The following is a 10335-nucleotide window of genomic DNA, read 5'->3' on the forward strand; positions in this document are numbered from 1 at the left end:
TAAAATAGTTTCAGGATCATAATTTTTATACCCGGACAGCGTCGGTGTACCTACTATTTAATAATATGTCACCTAATGTAATGAACATGACTTATAAAATGAATAACAAATAAATAAATAGGTGTGGTACCTATCATGTCAATGAGGGCAGCGGCTTGATGCGTGAAAAGGACAGACCAGTCACTTTCGCATTTATAAGTTTATTTGGGAATACAAACAGAATACATTCCCACTGCGATGCGATTGCCAGCCGACTGCCCATACATCCATTACAGTCGGCCAAAACTGCACGCAAACTGCACGCTGGTTGTGATTGAAAAGTATGGGAGGCAGATGCGATTACAATGCATTTAGATATAAGACCGTGTGACAGCCCTAACTAAACTTATAAGGTATAGCCTGTGACTCTGTCTGCAAATCCGTTTTTCATACTATCCCGCGGGATCTTTGAAAAACGAGTCTATCACTCCCTCAAAAGGCCAGCCACGCACCTGTGATACCCCTCGTTTTGCGGGTGCCCATGGGTGGCGGTGACTGCTTCCTTTTCTTTGCCCGCTCTTATATAATTACGCAATTATCGGCCTCGTAGAGCTGGCTCATATTAAATTATAAAGTGCAAATTCAATCGGAAAAACGCGTTTTAATAGCATATACCTAAACATAATGTCAATTGACTTATGGTGTCAAATAACCTATTAGTTTACTTTATAAAACTCACAACATTATTTCTAGGAAATTTTAATTGAGTACTCAATGTTTATTTATACCTAATTTACATTATTTAGGGCGAGGTATGACGTCAATGATTGAAGTGCAAACTTGCAGAAAAGGATGCATCAACGCCGCATGCGTCAAACACTCATATAGTGCTGAGGTGCTATATCTTAAATAGCTTTAGCAGTCATTAAAAGTAAATAATGCTAGATTCCGAAAATATAATTAGTCCGTTTGATTATCGAAACGTATTGATCACGTATTGTTCAATTGACAATTAACAAAAAAAAACAAAGATATAGCCACTTTTTATTTAGACGTGATTTCACTAACCCAGTCCCCAAAGTTTGACGCGCTTTATCTTGTATTTTTTTATTTGATTGATTTTTAATCTTACTGGCGTGCTAATTATATTTGTTTCATGTTTGTCTTCTATATTTATGAAATCACATACCCTAGCCGATTGATCGACGCACAGCACAGCCAAAACTATTAATATTATAATACCACTGCTTATATAAAATCAATTTACACAACGCAGTAATTTTATAAGATTCATCACATCATCATACCAGCCTATATACGTCCCAGTGCTGGGCACAGGCCTCCTCTCAGAAGGTCCCACGCGGGCCAGTGCGGACTGGGAACTGCACACATCCTTTGAATTGCTTCGCAGATTATGTTTTATTTTTGTTTTTTAGTTTTAGCTAACCCTATTAGGTTAATCTTAACTTTATTAATACCTTCCTATGTATAGTTCGATATTGTGTCTTTTGTGTTATGGTGAAAATAAAGTTTTAATCAATCAATCAATCAAACAAACCACTAGGCCACCACGGCTTAAGATCCACATAATATAAGTAAATAATTAAACCTGTAAAACATGTTAATTCTAATTACTTAAATAATAATATTCATGATGAATAAAAGCCTACTATAAAGTTAATAGCAATTAATTATTTTTACTTTGCATAGCCTATAAAGTTCACAGAATTGAAGGTCATTCATTTTATTTAATTATATATGCCCATTTTATGCTAAACTACACTTTAAGGCTTATCTATAAAATTAAAGTACTTTTTTTTTGGTGATATTTAATAAAATCGCGAATTCGCGAAATTTAATTCGTAGCTTCACTGCAGTCAAGAAAGATTTTTTTCAAAATGGCCGCGCCGCTTGACATTTGTATTTAATATGGCGCTGCAATTCCACAGGTTATACGAGTATTTTTATATCAGTATTATGATGAAAAGTGGATTCTGGTGCTTCGAGCCGGCTGCTGTCGCGGTACAATAGTTTCGCTCGCTCGGCTCGCGTGCTATAGGATCACAGTTCTACGTGGTTCTACCCAACACACTCTTATGCCGGCTGTACACACTCGCCCTCGCCTCTCGCCGAGTCTTGGGCGAGAAGCTCTCGACAAATGCACACCATGTACACACTCGTGCACGTCATTTGAACAGAGGATATCGGCCACGATGGACCTGGAAACTGCTGCTGCGTTTGTCTTTGTGCTGTTAGTTATTATCATTACTTACACATATATCATAAAAAAAAAATACTAAACCATGGCGAACATTTTTAACCGATAGCGAACACGTTTTAACACAATACAGTAAGCGGGCAACTAAATGAACGAGTGTGTACATGCTTGGTCTTCGTTTACCTCGCGAGAGCGGACGAGACCCTTTGACTCGGCCGCAAAAAACGACACGCGGCCGAGGCGAACCGAGGCGAGAACGAGCGGCGAGACAAGGCGAGAGCATCATGTACACACTCGTTCTCGGTCAGTCTCGGGGTGTCTCGGCGAGTGTGTACAGCGGCATAAGGTGATTTTCCACCGGCGAGACGAGACGAGACGAGGTGAGACAAGAATTGAAATTTGTATGGCGGCGCCCGCGCGGCTCGCGCGGGCGCGCGAGAATGCATCCAATTTCAATTCTCGTCTCGCCTCGGGACCTAAAATTTTAACTTTGGTATAGTATGTAATTACAATAAAATTTCATGTCATCATCATCATCATCATCATCAGCCGGAAGACGTCCACTGCTGGACAAAGGCCTCCCCCTTAGAACGCCACAATGAACGACAACTCGCCACTTACATCCACCGGTTTCCCGCCACTCTCACGATGTCGAGGTCCACCTGGTGGGAGGCCTGGCAACGCTTCGACTTCCGGTTCGTAGTTGCCACTCGAGGCCTTTTTCCCCCAACGGTTATCTGTTCTTCGAGCGATGTGGAATGCCCATTGCCACTTCAATTCAGCTATGTCAGTGACTTTAGTTCTTCGACGAATTTCCGAATTCCGGATTCTATCGCGCAAAGAACTCCAAGCATAGCTCTCTCCATAGCTCGTTGCGTGACTCTGAGCCTCTCTAAGAGGCCAACAGTCAAGGACCACGTCTCAGCGCCATAAGTCATCACTGGCAACACACACTGGTCGAAGACTCTAGTCTTCAGGCACTGCGGAATATTGGACGAGAAGACATCACGAAGTTTCCCGAACGCTGCCCATCTCCGAGTTGGATTCTTCGGCGACCACTTTGTCGAAGTTGGACCTTCCCAATAGAACAAACTTGGACAAAATTTAATGTATATATATTATATTAATTATGATGTTACGTTATAAGATGCACCCATAAACAATGGATCAGTTTAAAATTAAAATAAAATCCCTTCTTTGGGCAGTTGGGTAAAAACGTTTATTCTGTAATTAAGCCGAGATTTAATTTTCTACACACCCAGCCAAGCTGTGGCAAGTACCTACTTAGTACTTTTTTTTTGTTTGCACAGAAGCGCTCTCCGTGCAATAAATCTGTCCAACCGTCACCTATATAATTTCGTAAACAACACTCAAATAACCAAGAGACCAATTTCGAAACACGTCTCAATAAACGTTTAGTAACACCATAAAAAACACATTTAGAAAAAATCAAAAGACTGACTTCAAAAAACGCGCGGAAATGTAACAATTAAATGTCATCAAACGCGGCTTGTCAAATGTCAAACGGCCATATTGGATTTGCGAACAAGCTGGCCACTTCCGACGTTCTCTATTTAAATTAAATCATAACCACTTTAATTATGCCGTTGATGCGACCGGGCTTTGCGATTCTAAACTCTATATCCCATACATTTGAGTTTCAGTTTGTTTGATGCTGTTCTTTGATGGAATTAAAACTGTGGCGGTTTATATCAAAGGGGCCACACACGGTGACGGACTTCCGCGACTTTATACATGGACATCACTATCGATTAAGTTAGTATCGAGCCGTGCGACTTAATCGATTTTTCGACCAATCCAGCACTTCCTGATAAGTACGGCAATATGGTGTAGAAAAGTCATACTTTTTACATCTACGAGTAGGTAGGTATCTAAGATGTCTAAAACGAAAAAATAGTATTACTTTCTGGTAAATCTTAAGAAAAAGGTTTTAGGAATTAAAAAATGTTATACTAAAGGTTTGCCATGTTCATTTTACGTCAAAAATGTGATAGTTTTTCTAAAATTACATGTCTATCAAACTCAATAATGCGTATTGTAAGTTTTCTCTCTACAGAAGACTTCTGAGCTAAAAACTATTAGACGATTGGCGATTGTAGCTCATAATAATGCGGTAGGTATCATTATAAACATTTAGAAAATTTCAAACGTTATACGAACACATTACTTTAATGGTCGTTGTAACTTTCACCGAACTGTATGCAAATATTACGCAAATGTATTGGCAGTCCCTCTCTCTCGTGTATTAAATAGTATAAGCGTCAAAGGGACAGAACGACGCGAACTTACATTTACGGATTTTGTGGTAGCCCCCGCTAGCTACTGCGAGGTCGCGGACTGAACGCTGCGGGCAGCGGGCGAGTAGCGGAGCGGTGAGCGTGTCTGTTATTTAGCGGTCGAGCGAGACTGTTTCACCACCCATTGATTAATTTTTAACTGACGGATAATGTGATGCCGTCTCGATCTATTTGAACATTTTGAACTATTTGCAGGTAGGACCTTGTGCAGGGTCCGCCCGGATTGCTACCACCATCTTGCTCGCTAATCCTGCCGTGAAGCAGCAGTGCTTGCACTGTTGTGTTTCGGCGTGGAGAGTAATACAGCCGGTGAAATTACTGGCACTTGAGGTATCCCATCTTAGGCCTCTAGGTTTGCAACGCGTCTGCTATACCCCTGGTGTTGCAGATGTTTATGGGCGGTGGTGATCCCTTCCATCAGGAGACCCAACTTGCTCGTTTGCCATCCAGTCGAATAAAAAAAAACATTACGTTAGTTTTGTCTTAGACGGCATCACATTTATCAGTCAGTAAAAGTTAATCAATGGGTGGTGAAACAGCCCTTTAATAAACTAAACTAAATTAATTCTTCGCAAAGTCGCGGGGAATAGCTAGTTGTATATAAAATTCATGTTAGGGAACGTTTATATTTTTATAAAAATAAATCATTGCGAGGGGGGGGCAAATCTCACGTGAAGTTAGGATCCTCTGAAATTAACACGTATTTTTTCCACAAGATATAGTGTAGGCTTGTGTTTAAATTGGCTTATCCTACTATTAACAACTAAGTACTGTTAATTGCAAGTGCTTCACGTCCAAATAAAAGTTATACAATACAACTATTATAAGTGAGAGAGAGAGAGAGAGAGAGAGGGAGAAACATTTATTTACACATATTCGATACACATAAAAATACATTAGATGGGAAAAAATAAAAATAACATCGAATAGTATAAAGTGGACCCACTTAGCATAATGTTACGGCAAGCCGCAACGCTGTTTTTCAGTGGGACCCATTTTAAAACTAAAAAATATAAAAAACATACAACACACTATGATGACACGAACGCCAGCGGAAAGAAGTTCGCAAAGAAACTTTCAATCAGTTTTACCATTTTCGAACAGTTAAACCTCAACAAGTCAGACCAGGATTGTAGTGTAATATTTATAATTATTTCAATAATAATGAGAATAGTTTGTGAAGATGTTTGTTACTTAATCATGCAATAACGTGTGAACCGATTTATATAAAAAATATGGAGACAGCGTAAAGCTCATTTTAAATTATCGAATATAATTTCACACTGAATTCGGAAAAACTCAAGAGATGTGAGCCTTTTCGAATTCGAACCTGCGACTCTCTGCTCAAACCACTAGGGTACCACGACTCAACAAAGAAAGAGTGTCAGCTAAAAAGGTAAATAACAATACAATGACGCTTTAAATATTGTACACCAGAAATAGTAAGCGATACAGAAAACAGGTAGGTACACAGAGAAAATTACAATACAAGGTAAGCAATATAACATAACAATGAAATTTCAATAATTCACGTAAATTAACCGGCTTTTGACACTAGTGACACTACTTATCATAAAGCGGCGTCAAACATCTTCGATTTGGGCAATAATGCGTCGATTGTAAAGATGTGTTATCAAATATGGAATAAATTAATTTTCAAGCAATTACAGCTATTTGTTATCCGGCTATTATTTAATTACTAAAGGTGTTGTGCTCCGAGAAATCGATTAATAGTTATCTTATACTAGCGTTTACCCGAGGCTTCGCACGCGTAAATCATTATATACAGCAGATGAATTGATGTTCCGGGATTTTATCAAATTCTCGTGGGAATTCCCTAAAATTACATCGAGGTTTTCATTGACGTTAAATTAAAACACCCATGCCAAATTTCATGACTCCAGTGGTTGTTATTTCGAGATTTTATCCCCATCACGCGGGAATATCGGGATAAAAAGTAGGTATCCTATGTGTTATTTCAGATGTCCAGCTATATTATACTCGTTTACCAAATTTTATGACTCTTAAGCCCAGCGGTTGTTATTTAGATATTTTATCCTTATCCCGTGGGAATATCGAGATAAAAAGTATCCTATGTTTTAATCCAGGAAAATTCGTTCGTCATTTTTAACCCCCGACGCAAAAAGAGGGGTGTTATAAGTTTGACCGCTATGTGTGTCTGTCTGTGGCACTGTAGCCCTTAAACGGGTGGGTCGACTTGAATGTGTTTTTTTTTATTTGAAATCAGGTTTTCTAGCGATGGTTCTTAGACATGTATTATCAAAATCGGTTTAGCCATTTTTGAGATATTGAACTTTGAAGTGACAAAGTCGGGGGTGTGCTAACTTTTTGTAGGTAAGGTTATAGTCATTTTCTGTTTCTTTGATAAAAGAAATAAATACAGGTCCAATATTTAATGACAATCTAACTGTAACACTAAATATCATCAACATCATCATGTCAGCCGAAAGACGTCCACTGCTGGACATAGGCCTCCCCCAAGGCTCTCCACTCAGACCGGTCTGCTTTCCACATCCAACGCGATCCCACGATCTTAACCAGGTCGTCGCTCCATCTTGTTGGAGGTCTACCGACAGCTCGTCTCTCGGTCCGCAGACGCCATCGGCCATCAGTCCTGCGAGCAATGTGCCCCGCCCACTGCCACTTTAGTTTCGCAATTATTTGGGCCATGTCGGTAACCTTAGTTCTACTGCGGATATCATCATTTCTAATTCTATCCCGCAGAGAAACCCCAAGCATAGCCCTCTGAGTGACTTTGAGCTTCCTCATGAGGCCCATCGTTAGCGCCCACGTCTCAGAAGCGATCTTTGCTTAGGCTTTACCACGGAAATATCTGAGGCTACGCCACTGGTGTGTAGTAAACATTTTGACGATCAAGGACTTTAATTCATGAACCAACATGGAACCATTTCTCAGTAAATATATGTATGTATGTAAACTCTTTATTGTACAAAAGAAAAGAAACAAAACACAATTCACAAACTTTGAGATACTTGTACCAAGGCATAAATGTCATAGTAACATCGCATTAATTAACGGACAGTCAGGTCTTAGTCTTAGTATTAGGGTTTCCGTTTTAGCCCTTTGGGTACAGAACCCTAAATAACATATATAAAAATAAAAGGTACATAGAAAGTGAATAATTATTTCCACTGTTGCTATTTAATTTCCTCGCAAACTAAGTGAAAAGCAGAGTGTAAAACTCGAGCATTAAACCCATTTTCCCCTCGACGTGTCTATATATGAACGTCTTGGGTGAAATGGCTCGTTCTATGCTCTCATTGTACAATCTACTATTTAATTTCCCTAGAAACTGCTGCAACAGCTGGAGGAATAGTAAGAACACACATTTTTTGCATCTAGACATAATATTAGCTATAATAAGGCCGCGCGGGTGACCAAAGTAATTGTATTCAGTTCATTGATATGAACTTGTGCAAATTGCGCCTGATTCATTAAATTATTTGAAAATCGTGCGTTATTGTCATTTATTGTCATAAGTATTTATGTGTAGTTACTAACCCCTTCTTAAATTTATTTACTAATATATTATGTGTTTTGTTACATGAAATAAATGATTTGAATTGAATTGAATTGAATTTCAAAGTTCAACATCTCACCGCTGAACTGATTTAAAGAAACTTAAGAATAACCTAACCTAACCCACAAAAAGTTGGAAAACCCCGACTTTGTCACTTCAAAGTTCAATCTCAAAAACGGCTAAACCGATTTTGATGAAACGAGCCTAAGATAACCATTGCTAGAAAACCTGATTACAAATAATTATCGTATTCAAGTCGGTCCACCTGTTTAAGAGCTATGGTGCCAGACAAACGCACAGATACACAAACACATAGCGGTCAAACTTATAACACCCCTCTTTTTGCGTCGGGGACTAAAAACCAATCTCAATTAAAATAGTTTTCGATTAAGACCGCATCAAAATCAATCTGTTTGGGAGCTATGATGCCACAGACACGCACACTTAACTGTCAAACTTATACCACCCCCCTTTTTGAGTCGGGGGTTAAAAACCACCAGATTTATAGTATAGGTAGTGCCACGAGCAACCAATTAAAGCGCTCGTTTGTTGAATGCAATAATAAAGAATGCAATCATCATCCCAGCCTATATACGTCCCACTGCTGGGCACAGGCTCAGAACAAGAGGGCTTGGGCCATAGTTCCCACGCGGGCCCAGTGCGGATTGGGAACTTCAAACGCACCGTTGAATTGCTTCGCAGGTTTGTGCAGGTTTCCTCACGATGTTTTCCTTCACCGCAAAGCTCGTGGTAAATTTCAAATGTAATTCCGCACATGAATTACGAAAAACTCAGAGGTGCGAGCCGGGGTTTGAACCCACGACCCTCTGTTTGAGAGGCGATAGGTCAAACCACTAGGCCACCACGGCAAGAATGCAATAGTAAAGATAAAATATGTAATCTAACATTACCAAACATTATCTTGCGCGGTGAGCGCAGCGGATTCTGATACAAAATTGATGTGCGTCAAACGCATTGCATTACAGCGTTCAATCAGTCATTAGCAAAGCAAACGTTAACCACTGAATCAAAAAATAATTGGTATCTTTGTCATTTAATCATTATGTGTTTGTTTGTTTTTGTGTATCTTACCGCCTAAGCTGTTAGCAAATTTCGGTAAAGTTTATCTCCACGATAGCTGAAAATGCGGAACAAAGCCTTTTTGCACCAAAAAATAACTACGTAAACCCGGGTAAAAACTAGTATTGAATCCGAATTATGTTAATTTCAAAAGTTATTATTCTTAACTTAATTTAATAGCCCCACAAACTTAATGTTATGTAAAATAACAAACATAAACACAAGTCATGTATTCCAATTTACATTTAAAGCTATAAATGTTTATAGCCTAATCCATCAACTGATCTTTGACTGCCATCAGGCGATATTTAATCCTATTACATTTAATGAATGCCTAATGAGCTCTAGAAAGTCACTTAATTAAAACGACACCAATAAAACTATACTGCAACGCTAAAATCTTAAGTATCCGAAGCCAATACGAAACAATTAAAAAAAACTTACCAAAAGCAATCCGATTAAAAACACTGGCACAATAGAATCCGAACCAATTTGAATAAAAAAAAACACTGGCAATTAAAGCACTTCCGAATTGTGTGTCAACGCATTGTGGCGGGAACGGACAATAGTTCAACCAGCCAGTACGAATTGGACCGTTTCTGCCGTGGTACTGGCGGCGCGAGGCGGCTATTGCCCTGTGTGGGTGTGTACGAACACGGGGCGTGCGGCTGTGTGCGCGTGTGAGGGAGACAACGCGCGAGCTGTTAACGCGGCGATCCTCGCAGTTAGACTAACTCACATCCAAATCGCTTAATTTTATGAGTTGTTGCCTGCCCCATCCCCTCGGGGACGGAGGGAGTGACTTTGGCGAGGCGTCTTATGCTTTTTATGAGCTTTTATTTAAGTTGCCGTGTGAGTGTGACCCACACATTTATCATGTGTGGGTGAAATCTTATAACTTTTAGACTGGGCGCAATAAAAAGAGGAATTTTAAAACACAAACACAACCTAATTTTAAACATAGTGTAATCGATTCTACTCTCGATTCTGAGTAAAGTACTTTCTGGTTTGCAGTTATTTAATTAACACCTTGTATATGTAGGCTGGATAGCAATGCAGGTAGAGGCAGCAGAAACGCTTCAGTAAAAATGTTTTTATTTAACAATAACATATCTATGTGCATTATTAACAAACGTGATTAGGTATATCTACAGTTAGGGACTTTTAATGCACTAATG

General features: G+C 39.3%; 1 protein-coding gene across 1 annotated transcript in view; it reads right to left on the reverse strand.

Annotated features, from left to right (window-relative positions):
* Positions 1–9866, reverse strand: part of LOC141438909 (uncharacterized) — a gene marked incomplete in the record, with an annotated part of 123085 nt that extends 113219 nt beyond the window's left edge. Inside the window, 1 exon segment of the mRNA XM_074102964.1 lies at positions 9602–9866.
* Positions 9867–10335: the final 469 nt, after the last annotated feature.

This window comes from Choristoneura fumiferana, chromosome 20, assembly GCF_025370935.1.
Source record: "Choristoneura fumiferana chromosome 20, NRCan_CFum_1, whole genome shotgun sequence".
Lineage (NCBI taxonomy): Eukaryota > Metazoa > Arthropoda > Insecta > Lepidoptera > Tortricidae > Choristoneura > Choristoneura fumiferana.